Here is a 15,643-nt window from a genome sequence, read left to right on the forward strand (position 1 = left end):
CAAACGGTGATCTTTTTTTCCTTTCCCACTCCTCAAAGAAAGCAACACAATCTCTCAGTTGAAAAAAGGTCAAGTCCATGAACCCAGAAGAAGAGAAATCTTGAAGACAAAAGATCAGGGATGCAGGAATTCCAAAAACTCCTCTTAGCACCTCAGCAACAACAAACTCCCGTCCAAACCTCCTCTTAATCTCCATCTCAGCATCCTTCTTCATTTGAAATCTGACAGTATTTTTCAGCCGCACCATCATGGTCGGCAACGGAGTCTCTTCTCTTGAAGTGTCCATCTGATAAGAACAGATTTTTTTTTTTTTTTATTCCATTCATTACAACAGTCTGGAAAACATTACAACAAAAATTACATATCACCTCTCTATACACACTGATAAGCTATCATGGTCATACACCAAAAGAATGGAAAAAAAAAAACAGAACAAAACAATAAACACCCAAAAAGGCAATATAATATGAAATCCTTTTCCTTTTACCCAACACCCACTCTTGGTAACCCTCCCCATACCCTCCTGGTTTCCTCCTCCCCATAACACTCTTTAAACATTTTTACCTCGGTTACTATTTTTCCAAGTAAACGACAAAATAACCTTTCTGGAAACATACGAGGCAACTGCTTTTTCAAGCACGTTGTTCTCCACTCCCACAAAATATATTTAGCTTCTGAAATTACCACCCACACCACTCTCCTGCGGTCTTTTTCCAAATCCTTTAAACCCTCCCCCTTCACTACTAGCTCTCTCGTAATAGAAGGCCCCCTCCAATCTTTCCACCACAACTTTACAGAACGCCAGAGAGATGCTGCTCCTGGACAAGACCACAAACTGTGCTCAATTGTTTCCTCCTGTCCACAGCCCACTGGACACAAAGGTGACCTTCCCTGCCCATGTCTGTACAGACGCTCTCTCACCGGCAGCCGACCTAAAACTGTCAACCAGTTCAGATCCTTGCAGACCCCCACCAAATATGAGGGCTGCAAGATCGACCAATCCACCCCATCATGCAGAGAAACCCTCTCTGCCCCTCCAACCAACTCATCCCTTAGTCTGCAGTACAGTTTTCTATGGTCCAAAATCACTGACTGCTCTAAACACCAGGATTTTTGCACCACAAGATTCACCACTTTCTGGTATTGTTCTGGCCTATCCATTGACCAAGGCATCGTTCCCTTCCATGGAATCATGGACCTCAAAGGAAACCCCAACCAAAACCTGGCAAGGAACCCTGCCTTATGCACTAAAGTCTGGGCTACCAAACCTGCTGCAAAGGAGGAAAAAAGGGCCTCCATTTTTAAAGGTATGCAAGGCACACCTCTTCCCCCCTCTTTTAAGTGACGGTACATCTGGGTTCTGGCTACCAACTCTGTACCATTCCTCCAGAGGAAGGAGAAAACCAACCTCTCCAGTTTCCTACCATACCAAAAAGGAATTGGGAATATATAAGCCAGGTGGTTCAGACTAGGGAGGAGATCAGCCTTCACCACCTCCAACCTACCCCAGAGTGACAGCCCCCTTGCATTCCACCTAGCTACCTTTGCCTGTACCACCTTAAGCCTAGCCCTCCAATTCTCTTGTGCACAATTTTTCCTGAAAAATTGAATACCCAGAATCTTCATCCCATCAGGACACAGGCTGTATCCACCTGGCACAATTGTTCTCCCTGCCCACTGTCCTACAAACATTGCAGAAGATTTACTCACATTTACCCGAGCCCCTGAGACCTCACAAAAACCCTTTAGGATCCTGTCAGCAACCACAAAATCCAGCTCGGAAGTCAGGAAAAGTGTCATATCGTCAGCATATGCTGCCACCTTTGCACTTATCCCCTTACCACCAGGCAAATGCACTCCCATCAAGGACGGGGCCGCTCGTAGTGCCGCCACAAGGGGCTCCAGTGACAGAATGTAGAGCAGGGGGGACAAGGGACATCCCTGCCTTACCCCTCCCTGCTGCTCGACTAACTCAGAGTAAAATCCATTCACCCCAATTCTACTCATCGCTCGGGTGTATAGTAATCTTACCCAGGCCCTGAAAACTGGACCAAATCTCAAACGCTCCAGGACTGACATTAGAAAGGCATGATTTACCCTATCAAATGCCTTCTCCTGGTCCAAACTTAAGATAGCTAAAGGTAGCTGCCGCTGTTCAGCCCAGCTAATGATGTCCCTCACCAAGACTAGGTTCAAGCTACCTGACCTGCCTGGCACCCCACAAGTCTGATCCGGCTGAACCACTGTACCCACCACTCTTTTAAGCCTTTCAGTTATGACCTTTGCTAACACTTTATAATCCGTTGTGAGTAGGGTTATTGGTCTCCAATTTGCTAGGTCCTCCTTCTTCCCTTTTTTATAGAGGAGAGTCACAAGACCTGTTCTCATAGTAGCCGGCAGTTCTCCCTTATTCAGGCTCTCCTGATATACCTCGACCAGCTCTGCCCCAATCAAAGGCCAAAAGGCCCTATAAAACTCTACTGGAAGGCCATCATTACCAGGAGCCGTACCCTTTTTGAATGAGTACAAAGCTGACTCTACCTCCTGAAGAGTTAAAAATTTCTCCAACGCAACACTCTCCTCATCGCCCAAAACATCTATCAACCCCTCCAAAAAACCCCTAGAAGCTGGATTTAAAGAACCCCTACTGCTAAAAAGCCCCCTGTAGAAACCAGCAGCTATCTGCAACATTCCCTCTACAGAGTATTCTACTCCCTCCCTTCCTTGTAGGCCCTCAATACAGCTGCGCTGCTGCTGTCTCCGTACTGTGGAAAAGAAATAACTAGTTGGTTTCTCGTCCAACAGACGTTTCTGGGTTCTTGACCACAACAGGAAGGTTTTAGCCTCCCCCCAGTAAAAGTCTTTTATAACTCCCTGTAGAAAACTGGCTCTGTTCCACCCCTCAGCAGTACTCAATGCTCCCTCAGACCACAAGGTTTGCAACTCCTCTGACCATTTGCGGACCTGAGCACGTTTGCGCTCCGCTTTTGCAATTCCCCAGCAGCGGCAAAAGAGAGAGACTCTCTCCTTCACTCCCTCCCACCAAGCTGCTTGTGAATCAAACAGACCCCTCAGGTTTTTCCAACCGGCTATCAACCTTTGAAGTACTTCATAAAAAGTTCTATCTTTTAAATAGGAGGTATTGAATCTCCAGACTCCCCTCCCTCTCTTCAAACCCCCTACCTCTACCCAACCCCTACCAAACAGTGATCTGTGCACCACATAGGCTGCTGGGTGTAATTCCTGACCTTCATATGGTCTGGAACAAAAACATAATCCAGCCGTGATGCCTCCTGCCTATTATTTCTCCATGTATAGGTTGGTTCTAAACCACCCACTAACCTAAATGAATCCCGAAGAGAAAAATTGGTCACCAGCTGCGCTAAGTCCTTTCCAGAAGCATTGTCTAGTGACACATTGAAATCCCCCCCTAAAACCACCAATCGGTTGGTAAAGAGGACCGGAGCTAGGTCATCTAGAAAACCCTCCCTTTCTCCTAACTTACTCGGTGCATAAACATTCACAAACCGAAAAGCCACCCCCTCCATCTGACATCCGCCACTATCACCCTCCCCGGCCTAATCACATTAGTGGATTCAATCACAAACTCCCCAGAGTAAAACAAAATCCCCACCCCATCCGCCCTCACATTTCCCACTCCCCAGACTGAAGGCCCCAGCCCCCACCCCGCAGAAAATAATTGTACATCACTGTACCCTTGTAAGTGGCACTCTTGCAAAAATAAAACATCAAAGGGTAACCTTTTTAAAGAAATAAAGACTGCAGTCCTTCGCTGAAGCATTTTTATCCCTCTTACATTCAGAGTAGCCACTCTTACACAACCCATTTTAATAATTGCAAATTAATATAACACAAAACCAAAATTTTCCTGAACAAAACCTTAAATACTCCCCTTCCTTCCTGATATCCCCTTTCCCCTCCCCTTTCCCTTCCTTGTGAGTACCTCAACCCATTCCCCCACTTGTTTGTCATCCTGCCCCTCATCCTCCATCTCTTCTAAACCTCCCCTCCCGGGTTTTCCCAAGTCCACCTGGTCCTTTTCACCAGTTCTCCCCTCTTTTGCTCCACATCCATTTTCCCTTTCAGCCTCCACTTCCACCCTCCCAGGGTTCTCCTCTTCTTGGACCGCTTTCTCCCAGTCCTGAACAGGAGCTAGCTCCTGCAAAAGAGATGAGCTTAAAAGTCCTACCCTACTGCACTTGCGCCCCCTTTCCTGGCTCTCGGTGTCCTCAGTGAGCCGCCGTCGACGTTGTCCTTGTGCTACCTCCATCGGTTCACTTGATTCATCGTCCTGCTGAGGCCGATTCTCTCCTCCTAATGAAGGAGACTTCCTTTCCCTTAAGTCCATGGGCCTCGTTGTCAGATCTCTCTGAGACTCGAAGATCCCAGATAACACCTCTGTCACATCTATCTCCGACCATTCCTGGGATGGCGCCAGTTGTCGCACGCTCTCCTCATCTCTCACTTCCTCCCGGGAATTGCCCGGTACTTCACCCCTACGGCCTTTTGTTTCTCTTGCCCCCTGATCTGCACTCGAAGGTCCTGCTTCCTGGCTTTCCATCTCTGCAGGTAAGCTTGTAAGCAAAGATTCAAGATCTGCCTGCAGGTCATGACCTTCTCTAAAGAGGCTGGCAAAGGATTTCTTTCTGGTTGGGCATGCACGGAACAGATGGTCCACCCCACCGCATAAGCTGCATCTTTTGGGTTCGGGACAAGCTGAGGTAATATGGTCTGTTGACTCGCAAAAGCGACAACGTTGACCAGTACAGTCAGTCTTAACGTGACCTCGAGCCCCACATCTTCTGCAATACAGCGGCTGCCCCGGATAATGGAGGAAGCCTCGGTTGGACCCGATGAAGAAGGACCCCGGGGGGTGGATAAGACCCCCAGGTGATGCTGGATCAGCCCTTAGCTTGACTAAGTATCTCCTCTTACCATTCCAGATGCCATACTGGTCTTTCAGTCGTTCCCCCCCTTTCACAGCCTCACAGTACCTTGCCAAAAAAGTTAGAACATCTCCATCCTCCACAAAGGGGTTGTAAAGGTGGATCACCAATGGTAAATAATCCTGTGCAAAGGCTGGATGAAGATGCAGGTCCTTCAGCAAACGGTGATCTTTTTTCCTTTCCCACTCCTCAAAGAAAGCAACACAATCTCTCAGTTGAAAAAAGGTCAAGTCCATGAACCCAGAAGAAGAGAAATCTTGAAGACAAAAGATCAGGGATGCAGGAATTCCAAAAACTCCTCTTAGCACCTCAGCAACAACAAACTCCCGTCCAAACCTCCTCTTAATCTCCATCTCAGCATCCTTCTTCATTTGAAATCTGACAGTATTTTTCAGCCGCACCATCATGGTCGGCAACGGAGTCTCTTCTCTTGAAGTGTCCATCTGATAAGAACAGATACTACACTTGATCTTAGCCAAAAGGCCGAGAAGCGATGCCGTTGCCAAGCAGTGGGGGCAGAGCCGGCAAAGGCGACGCCCATCTGGGCCGCGGTGGGTTTCGTACTTTGCCTCTAGGACCACTGCTGTCGATCAGATCGTTTGTTAAATAGTGGAGATGATTTGAAACAACCTGCTTTCGCGAACTGGTCCTAGGTTTTTCCATCGACCTCCACAAAAGCACCGCAGTACAATTCTCTGGACTCCCTAGGTCGTTCTTGATCAGGAGGGGGGAAAAAAAAAGCTCAACTTTAACATTTGGATAGTGTGACGAGTCCCTCGTTCTTCCTGCTACGGCCGGCCAGTGGGTGTGGCTGGGAGACTCATCAAGTGAACCATGTACACCCGTGCTTCCCTCTATAAAGCTTGGGCTTTGTTTGGCGTGGTGTGTTGCTTGCTCCTGGGTGCTTTGGTTTTGATTTTGGTCTTTGTTTATTTTGAGTTCCTTATTCATTTAAATGTGGTTCTGTCTGATGTTTGGTTATTGATGTGTCTGACAGAAATTGTGTTTGGTTTTGTTGATTTCTTGTTTCATATATTTTCTTATTTATGCTGATAAATCTCTTTTCGTTGCAACCTACCAAGCTGCCTATGTCCTCCGTTTCATTTGTCACGGCTTTGAGCCGGTCGTGACAATAGCGACCACGGGGTCATTTAGAAAACGGCCATGGTCGAGTGCCCCCAAAAGCCTGTCGTCCCTGAAGGAAAACTCAGAACTTTGCGAAACCAGGCGAGCGCACGCAACACCCGATTCCATAAAAGGGGCGTGCAAACACACACGGAGCCACAGACAACGCTACGACTGTTAGAAACCACAGGTTCTCTCGGCACCACCTAATCTTCTTTCAACCAGTATGTCCAGGGGAGAGCGCGAACGCAGTCCCCCACTACCATAAATTATGCAGTCGAGATTCCCACATTTGGGGAATTCGCAGGGGTCAGCACAACCGGAGTGCAATGGCCGAGCCTCGCCCTGGGTGAACCACCTTCCTGATCATGGTGTCTCCCCTGCCAGGTAAGTATGAGTCCCCAGGCCTCCAGTCAGAGGCTACCCTATCCCTCTTTGCCGTCCTCATCAACGGTGACCCCCTCCCCCACCCCAAGCAAAGGAAGGGCGTGTCCCTTCCATTACTTGACTGCGATTTCCGTGACCATGCCTTCAAGCCGGCAAACTGCCAAGCACCTACAGGTGCTGGTCGTATGATTAGAATGTCATCAAAAAGTTGATTTCTTTCACTAATTCCTTTCAAAAAGTCAAACTTGTATATTATGTACATTGCACACAGACTGATATATTTCAAATGTTTATTTCTTTTAATTTTGATGATTATAACTGACAACTAAGGAAAATCCCAAATCCGGTATCTCAGCAAATTTAGAATATTACTTAAGACCAATACAAAGAAAGGATTTTTAGAAATCTTGGCCAACTGAAAACTATAAACATGAAAAGTATGAGCGTGTGCAGCACTCAATACTTAGTTGGGGCTCCTTTTGCCTGAATTACTGCAGCAATGCGGCGTGGCATGGAGTCGATCGGTCTGTGGCACTGCTCAGGTGTTATGAGAGCCCAGGTTGCTCTGATAGTGGCCTTCAGCTCTTCTTAATTGTTGGGTCTGGCATATGGCATCTTCCTCTTCACAATACCCCGTAGATTTTCTATGGGGTTAAGGTCAGGCGAGTTTGCTGGCCAATTAAGAACAGGGATACCATGGTCCTTAAACCGGGTACTGGTAGCTTTGGCACTGTGTGCAGGTGCCAAGTCCTGTTGGGAAATGAAATCTGCATCTCCATAAAGTTGGTCAGCAGCAGGAAGCATGAAGTGCTCTAAAACTTCCTGGTATACGGCTGCGTTGACCTTGGACCTCAGAAAACACAGTGGGCCAACACCAGCAGATGACATGGCACCCCAAACCATCACTGACTGTGGAAACTTTAGGCTGGCCCTCAAGCGACGTGGATTGTGTGCCTCTCCTCTCTTCCTCAAGACTCTGGGACCCCGATTTCCAAAGGAAATGCCAAATTGACTTTCATCAGAGAACGTAACTTTGGACCACTCAGCAGCAGTCCAGTCCTTTTTGTCGAGGCGCCTCTGACGCTGTCTGTTGTTCAAGAGTGGCTTGACACAAGGAACGAGACAGCTGAAAACCATGTCTTGCATACGTCTGTGCGTAGGGGTTCTTGAAGCACTGACTCCAGCTGCAGTCCACTCTTTGTGAATCTCCCCCACATTTTTGAATGGGTTCTGTTTCACAGTCCTCTCCAGGGTGCGGTTATCCCTATTGCTAGTACACTTTTTTTCTACCACATCTTTTCCTTCCCTTCGCCTCTCTATTAATGTGCTTGGACACAGAGCTCTGCGAACAGCCAGCCTCTTTTGCAATGACCTTTTGTGTCTTGGCCTCCTTGTGCAAGGTGTCAGTGGTCGTCTTTTGGACAACTGTCAAGTCAGCAGTCTTCCCCATGACTGTGTAGCCTACAGAACTAGACTGAGAGACCATTTAAAGGCCTTTGCAGGTGTTTTGAGTTAATTAGCTGATAAGAGTGTGTGGCACCAGGTGTCTTCAATATTGAACCTTTTCACAATATTCTAATTTTCTGAGATAGTGACTTTGGGATTTTCCATAGTTGTCAGCTATACTCATCAAAATGAAAAGAAATAAACATGTGAAACCTCTCAGTCTGTGTGTAATGAATGAATATGATATATACAAGTTTCACTTTTTGAAAGGAATTAGTGAAATAAATCAACTTTTTGATGACATTCTAATTATATGACCAGCACCTGTACACGAGCTGCGGTCCTTTAGACCAGTGGTTCCCATCAGTCAGGCGTGTTTGATTAGATGTCTCCCTGATCAAACACACCCGATCCAACTCATCAGCTCGTTGGTAAAGACTCCAAGACCTCAGACGGGCGCATCAGACAAGAGTGACATTCAAGACGTGCAGTGCTGGTTTGGGAACCGCTGCTTTGGAACAACGGCGACCGTTTCATAAGGGTGCGAGACGGTGCCACCCTGCCAGCCACCCCACCGCAGGTACATAGAGACTCCTTGTGAAGCTCCAGCGACATTCCCTCTGCTATTAACCACAACGATTTGCAGTCCCCCAAAAGGGGAAGCACACCGTTCCTGGAGACACTGCAATACCAGGTCGATGCGTGGAGTGGACGGAGCAAGCCCCGGTTCCGGCTCCATGAGCCAAAAATCCATTTAATATGTAGTCCCCAGATAGGAGACGTATCAGATATTAAACTGATAAGAACAGATTTTTTTTTTTTTTTTTTTTTTTTTTTTTTATTCCATTCATTACAACAGTCTGGAAAACATTACAACAAAAATTACATTTCTTTGTATCACCTCTCTATACACACTGATAAGCTATCATGGTCATACACCAAAAGAATGGAAAAAAAAAAACAGAACAAAACAATAAACACCCAAAAAGGCAATATAATATGAAATCCTTTTCCTTTTACCCAACACCCACTCTTGGTAACCCTCCCCATACCCTCCTGGTTTCCTCCTCCCCATAACACTCTTTAAACATTTTTACCTCGGTTACTATTTTTCCAAGTAAACGACAAAATAACCTTTCTGGAAACATACGAGGCAACTGCTTTTTCAAGCACGTTGTTCTCCACTCCCACAAAATATATTTAGCTTCTGAAATTACCACCCACACCACTCTCCTGCGGTCTTTTTCCAAATCCTTTAAACCCTCCCCCTTCACTACTAGCTCTCTCGTAATAGAAGGCCCCCTCCAATCTTTCCACCACAACTTTACAGAACGCCAGAGAGATGCTGCTCCTGGACAAGACCACAAACTGTGCTCAATTGTTTCCTCCTGTCCACAGCCCACTGGACACAAAGGTGACCTTCCCTGCCCATGTCTGTACAGACGCTCTCTCACCGGCAGCCGACCTAAAACTGTCAACCAGTTCAGATCCTTGCAGACCCCCACCAAATATGAGGGCTGCAAGATCGACCAATCCACCCCATCATGCAGAGAAACCCTCTCTGCCCCTCCAACCAACTCATCCCTTAGTCTGCAGTACAGTTTTCTATGGTCCAAAATCACTGACTGCTCTAAACACCAGGATTTTTGCACCACAAGATTCACCACTTTCTGGTATTGTTCTGGCCTATCCATTGACCAAGGCATCGTTCCCTTCCATGGAATCATGGACCTCAAAGGAAACCCCAACCAAAACCTGGCAAGGAACCCTGCCTTATGCACTAAAGTCTGGGCTACCAAACCTGCTGCAAAGGAGGAAAAAAGGGCCTCCATTTTTAAAGGTATGCAAGGCACACCTCTTCCCCCCTCTTTTAAGTGACGGTACATCTGGGTTCTGGCTACCAACTCTGTACCATTCCTCCAGAGGAAGGAGAAAACCAACCTCTCCAGTTTCCTACCATACCAAAAAGGAATTGGGAATATATAAGCCAGGTGGTTCAGACTAGGGAGGAGATCAGCCTTCACCACCTCCAACCTACCCCAGAGTGACAGCCCCCTTGCATTCCACCTAGCTACCTTTGCCTGTACCACCTTAAGCCTAGCCCTCCAATTCTCTTGTGCACAATTTTTCCTGAAAAATTGAATACCCAGAATCTTCATCCCATCAGGACACAGGCTGTATCCACCTGGCACAATTGTTCTCCCTGCCCACTGTCCTACAAACATTGCAGAAGATTTACTCACATTTACCCGAGCCCCTGAGACCTCACAAAAACCCTTTAGGATCCTGTCAGCAACCACAAAATCCAGCTCGGAAGTCAGGAAAAGTGTCATATCGTCAGCATATGCTGCCACCTTTGCACTTATCCCCTTACCACCAGGCAAATGCACTCCCATCAAGGACGGGGCCGCTCGTAGTGCCGCCACAAGGGGCTCCAGTGACAGAATGTAGAGCAGGGGGGACAAGGGACATCCCTGCCTTACCCCTCCCTGCTGCTCGACTAACTCAGAGTAAAATCCATTCACCCCAATTCTACTCATCGCTCGGGTGTATAGTAATCTTACCCAGGCCCTGAAAACTGGACCAAATCTCAAACGCTCCAGGACTGACATTAGAAAGGCATGATTTACCCTATCAAATGCCTTCTCCTGGTCCAAACTTAAGATAGCTAAAGGTAGCTGCCGCTGTTCAGCCCAGCTAATGATGTCCCTCACCAAGACTAGGTTCAAGCTACCTGACCTGCCTGGCACCCCACAAGTCTGATCCGGCTGAACCACTGTACCCACCACTCTTTTAAGCCTTTCAGTTATGACCTTTGCTAACACTTTATAATCCGTTGTGAGTAGGGTTATTGGTCTCCAATTTGCTAGGTCCTCCTTCTTCCCTTTTTTATAGAGGAGAGTCACAAGACCTGTTCTCATAGTAGCCGGCAGTTCTCCCTTATTCAGGCTCTCCTGATATACCTCGACCAGCTCTGCCCCAATCAAAGGCCAAAAGGCCCTATAAAACTCTACTGGAAGGCCATCATTACCAGGAGCCGTACCCTTTTTGAATGAGTACAAAGCTGACTCTACCTCCTGAAGAGTTAAAAATTTCTCCAACGCAACACTCTCCTCATCGCCCAAAACATCTATCAACCCCTCCAAAAAACCCCTAGAAGCTGGATTTAAAGAACCCCTACTGCTAAAAAGCCCCCTGTAGAAACCAGCAGCTATCTGCAACATTCCCTCTACAGAGTATTCTACTCCCTCCCTTCCTTGTAGGCCCTCAATACAGCTGCGCTGCTGCTGTCTCCGTACTGTGGAAAAGAAATAACTAGTTGGTTTCTCGTCCAACAGACGTTTCTGGGTTCTTGACCACAACAGGAAGGTTTTAGCCTCCCCCAGTAAAAGTCTTTTATAACTCCCTGTAGAAAACTGGCTCTGTTCCACCCCTCAGCAGTACTCAATGCTCCCTCAGACCACAAGGTTTGCAACTCCTCTGACCATTTGCGGACCTGAGCACGTTTGCGCTCCGCTTTTGCAATTCCCCAGCAGCGGCAAAAGAGAGAGACTCTCTCCTTCACTCCCTCCCACCAAGCTGCTTGTGAATCAAACAGACCCCTCAGGTTTTTCCAACCGGCTATCAACCTTTGAAGTACTTCATAAAAAGTTCTATCTTTTAAATAGGAGGTATTGAATCTCCAGACTCCCCTCCCTCTCTTCAAACCCCCTACCTCTACCCCAACCCCTACCAAACAGTGATCTGTGCACCACATAGGCTGCTGGGTGTAATTCCTGACCTTCATATGGTCTGGAACAAAAACATAATCCAGCCGTGATGCCTCCTGCCTATTATTTCTCCATGTATAGGTTGGTTCTAAACCACCCACTAACCTAAATGAATCCCGAAGAGAAAAATTGGTCACCAGCTGCGCTAAGTCCTTTCCAGAAGCATTGTCTAGTGACACATTGAAATCCCCCTAAAACCACCAATCGGTTGGTAAAGAGGACCGGAGCTAGGTCATCTAGAAAACCCTCCCTTTCTCCTAACTTACTCGGTGCATAAACATTCACAAACCGAAAAGCCACCCCCCTCCATCTGACATCCGCCACTATCACCCTCCCCGGCCTAATCACATTAGTGGATTCAATCACAAACTCCCCAGAGTAAAACAAAATCCCCACCCCATCCGCCCTCACATTTCCCACTCCCCAGACTGAAGGCCCCAGCCCCCACCCCGCAGAAAATAATTGTACATCACTGTACCCTTGTAAGTGGCACTCTTGCAAAAATAAAACATCAAAGGGTAACCTTTTTAAAGAAATAAAGACTGCAGTCCTTCGCTGAAGCATTTTTATCCCTCTTACATTCAGAGTAGCCACTCTTACACAACCCATTTTAATAATTGCAAATTAATATAACACAAAACCAAAATTTTCCTGAACAAAACCTTAAATACTCCCCTTCCTTCCTGATATCCCCTTTCCCCTCCCCTTTCCCTTCCTTGTGAGTACCTCAACCCATTCCCCCACTTGTTTGTCATCCTGCCCCTCATCCTCCATCTCTTCTAAACCTCCCCTCCCGGGTTTTCCCAAGTCCACCTGGTCCTTTTCACCAGTTCTCCCCTCTTTTGCTCCACATCCATTTTCCCTTTCAGCCTCCACTTCCACCCTCCCAGGGTTCTCCTCTTCTTGGACCGCTTTCTCCCAGTCCTGAACAGGAGCTAGCTCCTGCAAAAGAGATGAGCTTAAAAGTCCTACCCTACTGCACTTGCGCCCCCTTTCCTGGCTCTCGGTGTCCTCAGTGAGCCGCCGTCGACGTTGTCCTTGTGCTACCTCCATCGGTTCACTTGATTCATCGTCCTGCTGAGGCCGATTCTCTCCTCCTAATGAAGGAGACTTCCTTTCCCTTAAGTCCATGGGCCTCGTTGTCAGATCTCTCTGAGACTCGAAGATCCCAGATAACACCTCTGTCACATCTATCTCCGACCATTCCTGGGATGGCGCCAGTTGTCGCACGCTCTCCTCATCTCTCACTTCCTCCCGGGAATTGCCCGGTACTTCACCCCTACGGCCTTTTGTTTCTCTTGCCCCCTGATCTGCACTCGAAGGTCCTGCTTCCTGGCTTTCCATCTCTGCAGGTAAGCTTGTAAGCAAAGATTCAAGATCTGCCTGCAGGTCATGACCTTCTCTAAAGAGGCTGGCAAAGGATTTCTTTCTGGTTGGGCATGCACGGAACAGATGGTCCACCCCACCGCATAAGCTGCATCTTTTGGGTTCGGGACAAGCTGAGGTAATATGGTCTGTTGACTCGCAAAAGCGACAACGTTGACCAGTACAGTCAGTCTTAACGTGACCTCGAGCCCCACATCTTCTGCAATACAGCGGCTGCCCCGGATAATGGAGGAAGCCTCGGTTGGACCCGATGAAGAAGGACCCCGGGGGGTGGATAAGACCCCCAGGTGATGCTGGATCAGCCCTTAGCTTGACTAAGTATCTCCTCTTACCATTCCAGATGCCATACTGGTCTTTCAGTCGTTCCCCCCCTTTCACAGCCTCACAGTACCTTGCCAAAAAAGTTAGAACATCTCCATCCTCCACAAAGGGGTTGTAAAGGTGGATCACCAATGGTAAATAATCCTGTGCAAAGGCTGGATGAAGATGCAGGTCCTTCAGCAAACGGTGATCTTTTTCCTTTCCCACTCCTCAAAGAAAGCAACACAATCTCTCAGTTGAAAAAAGGTCAAGTCCATGAACCCAGAAGAAGAGAAATCTTGAAGACAAAAGATCAGGGATGCAGGAATTCCAAAAACTCCTCTTAGCACCTCAGCAACAACAAACTCCCGTCCAAACCTCCTCTTAATCTCCATCTCAGCATCCTTCTTCATTTGAAATCTGACAGTATTTTTCAGCCGCACCATCATGGTCGGCAACGGAGTCTCTTCTCTTGAAGTGTCCATCTGATAAGAACAGATTTTTTTTTTTTTTTTTTTATTCCATTCATTACAACAGTCTGGAAAACATTACAACAAAAATTACATATCACCTCTCTATACACACTGATAAGCTATCATGGTCATACACCAAAAGAATGGAAAAAAAAAAACAGAACAAAACAATAAACACCCAAAAAGGCAATATAATATGAAATCCTTTTCCTTTTACCCAACACCCACTCTTGGTAACCCTCCCCATACCCTCCTGGTTTCCTCCTCCCCATAACACTCTTTAAACATTTTTACCTCGGTTACTATTTTTCCAAGTAAACGACAAAATAACCTTTCTGGAAACATACGAGGCAACTGCTTTTTCAAGCACGTTGTTCTCCACTCCCACAAAATATATTTAGCTTCTGAAATTACCACCCACACCACTCTCCTGCGGTCTTTTTCCAAATCCTTTAAACCCTCCCCCTTCACTACTAGCTCTCTCGTAATAGAAGGCCCCCTCCAATCTTTCCACCACAACTTTACAGAACGCCAGAGAGATGCTGCTCCTGGACAAGACCACAAACTGTGCTCAATTGTTTCCTCCTGTCCACAGCCCACTGGACACAAAGGTGACCTTCCCTGCCCATGTCTGTACAGACGCTCTCTCACCGGCAGCCGACCTAAAACTGTCAACCAGTTCAGATCCTTGCAGACCCCCACCAAATATGAGGGCTGCAAGATCGACCAATCCACCCCATCATGCAGAGAAACCCTCTCTGCCCCTCCAACCAACTCATCCCTTAGTCTGCAGTACAGTTTTCTATGGTCCAAAATCACTGACTGCTCTAAACACCAGGATTTTTGCACCACAAGATTCACCACTTTCTGGTATTGTTCTGGCCTATCCATTGACCAAGGCATCGTTCCCTTCCATGGAATCATGGACCTCAAAGGAAACCCCAACCAAAACCTGGCAAGGAACCCTGCCTTATGCACTAAAGTCTGGGCTACCAAACCTGCTGCAAAGGAGGAAAAAAGGGCCTCCATTTTTAAAGGTATGCAAGGCACACCTCTTCCCCCCTCTTTTAAGTGACGGTACATCTGGGTTCTGGCTACCAACTCTGTACCATTCCTCCAGAGGAAGGAGAAAACCAACCTCTCCAGTTTCCTACCATACCAAAAAGGAATTGGGAATATATAAGCCAGGTGGTTCAGACTAGGGAGGAGATCAGCCTTCACCACCTCCAACCTACCCCAGAGTGACAGCCCCCTTGCATTCCACCTAGCTACCTTTGCCTGTACCACCTTAAGCCTAGCCCTCCAATTCTCTTGTGCACAATTTTTCCTGAAAAATTGAATACCCAGAATCTTCATCCCATCAGGACACAGGCTGTATCCACCTGGCACAATTGTTCTCCCTGCCCACTGTCCTACAAACATTGCAGAAGATTTACTCACATTTACCCGAGCCCCTGAGACCTCACAAAAACCCTTTAGGATCCTGTCAGCAACCACAAAATCCAGCTCGGAAGTCAGGAAAAGTGTCATATCGTCAGCATATGCTGCCACCTTTGCACTTATCCCCTTACCACCAGGCAAATGCACTCCCATCAAGGACGGGGCCGCTCGTAGTGCCGCCACAAGGGGCTCCAGTGACAGAATGTAGAGCAGGGGGGACAAGGGACATCCCTGCCTTACCCCTCCCTGCTGCTCGACTAACTCAGAGTAAAATCCATTCACCCCAATTCTACTCATCGCTCGGGTGTATAGTAATCTTACCCAGGCCCTGAAAACTGGACCAAATCTC

General features: G+C 47.4%; 1 non-coding gene and 2 pseudogenes across 1 annotated transcript; all 3 read right to left on the reverse strand.

The window, feature by feature from the left end:
* Positions 1-5,309: 5,309 nt before the first annotated feature.
* LOC137010315 (U2 spliceosomal RNA) lies at positions 5,310-5,462 on the reverse strand (annotated as a pseudogene).
* Positions 5,463-6,323: 861 nt separating this feature from the next.
* Positions 6,324-6,487, reverse strand: LOC137009960 (U1 spliceosomal RNA). Its single transcript, XR_010893045.1, has one exon. It is a non-coding gene; the product is annotated as a U1 spliceosomal RNA (small nuclear RNA).
* Positions 6,488-8,582: 2,095 nt separating this feature from the next.
* On the reverse strand, positions 8,583-8,796 carry LOC137010300 (U2 spliceosomal RNA; annotated as a pseudogene).
* Between the last annotated feature and the right edge of the window lie 6,847 nt (positions 8,797-15,643).

Source organism: Chanodichthys erythropterus, chromosome 20 (genome assembly GCF_024489055.1).
Source record: "Chanodichthys erythropterus isolate Z2021 chromosome 20, ASM2448905v1, whole genome shotgun sequence".
NCBI classification, from domain to species: domain Eukaryota; kingdom Metazoa; phylum Chordata; class Actinopteri; order Cypriniformes; family Xenocyprididae; genus Chanodichthys; species Chanodichthys erythropterus.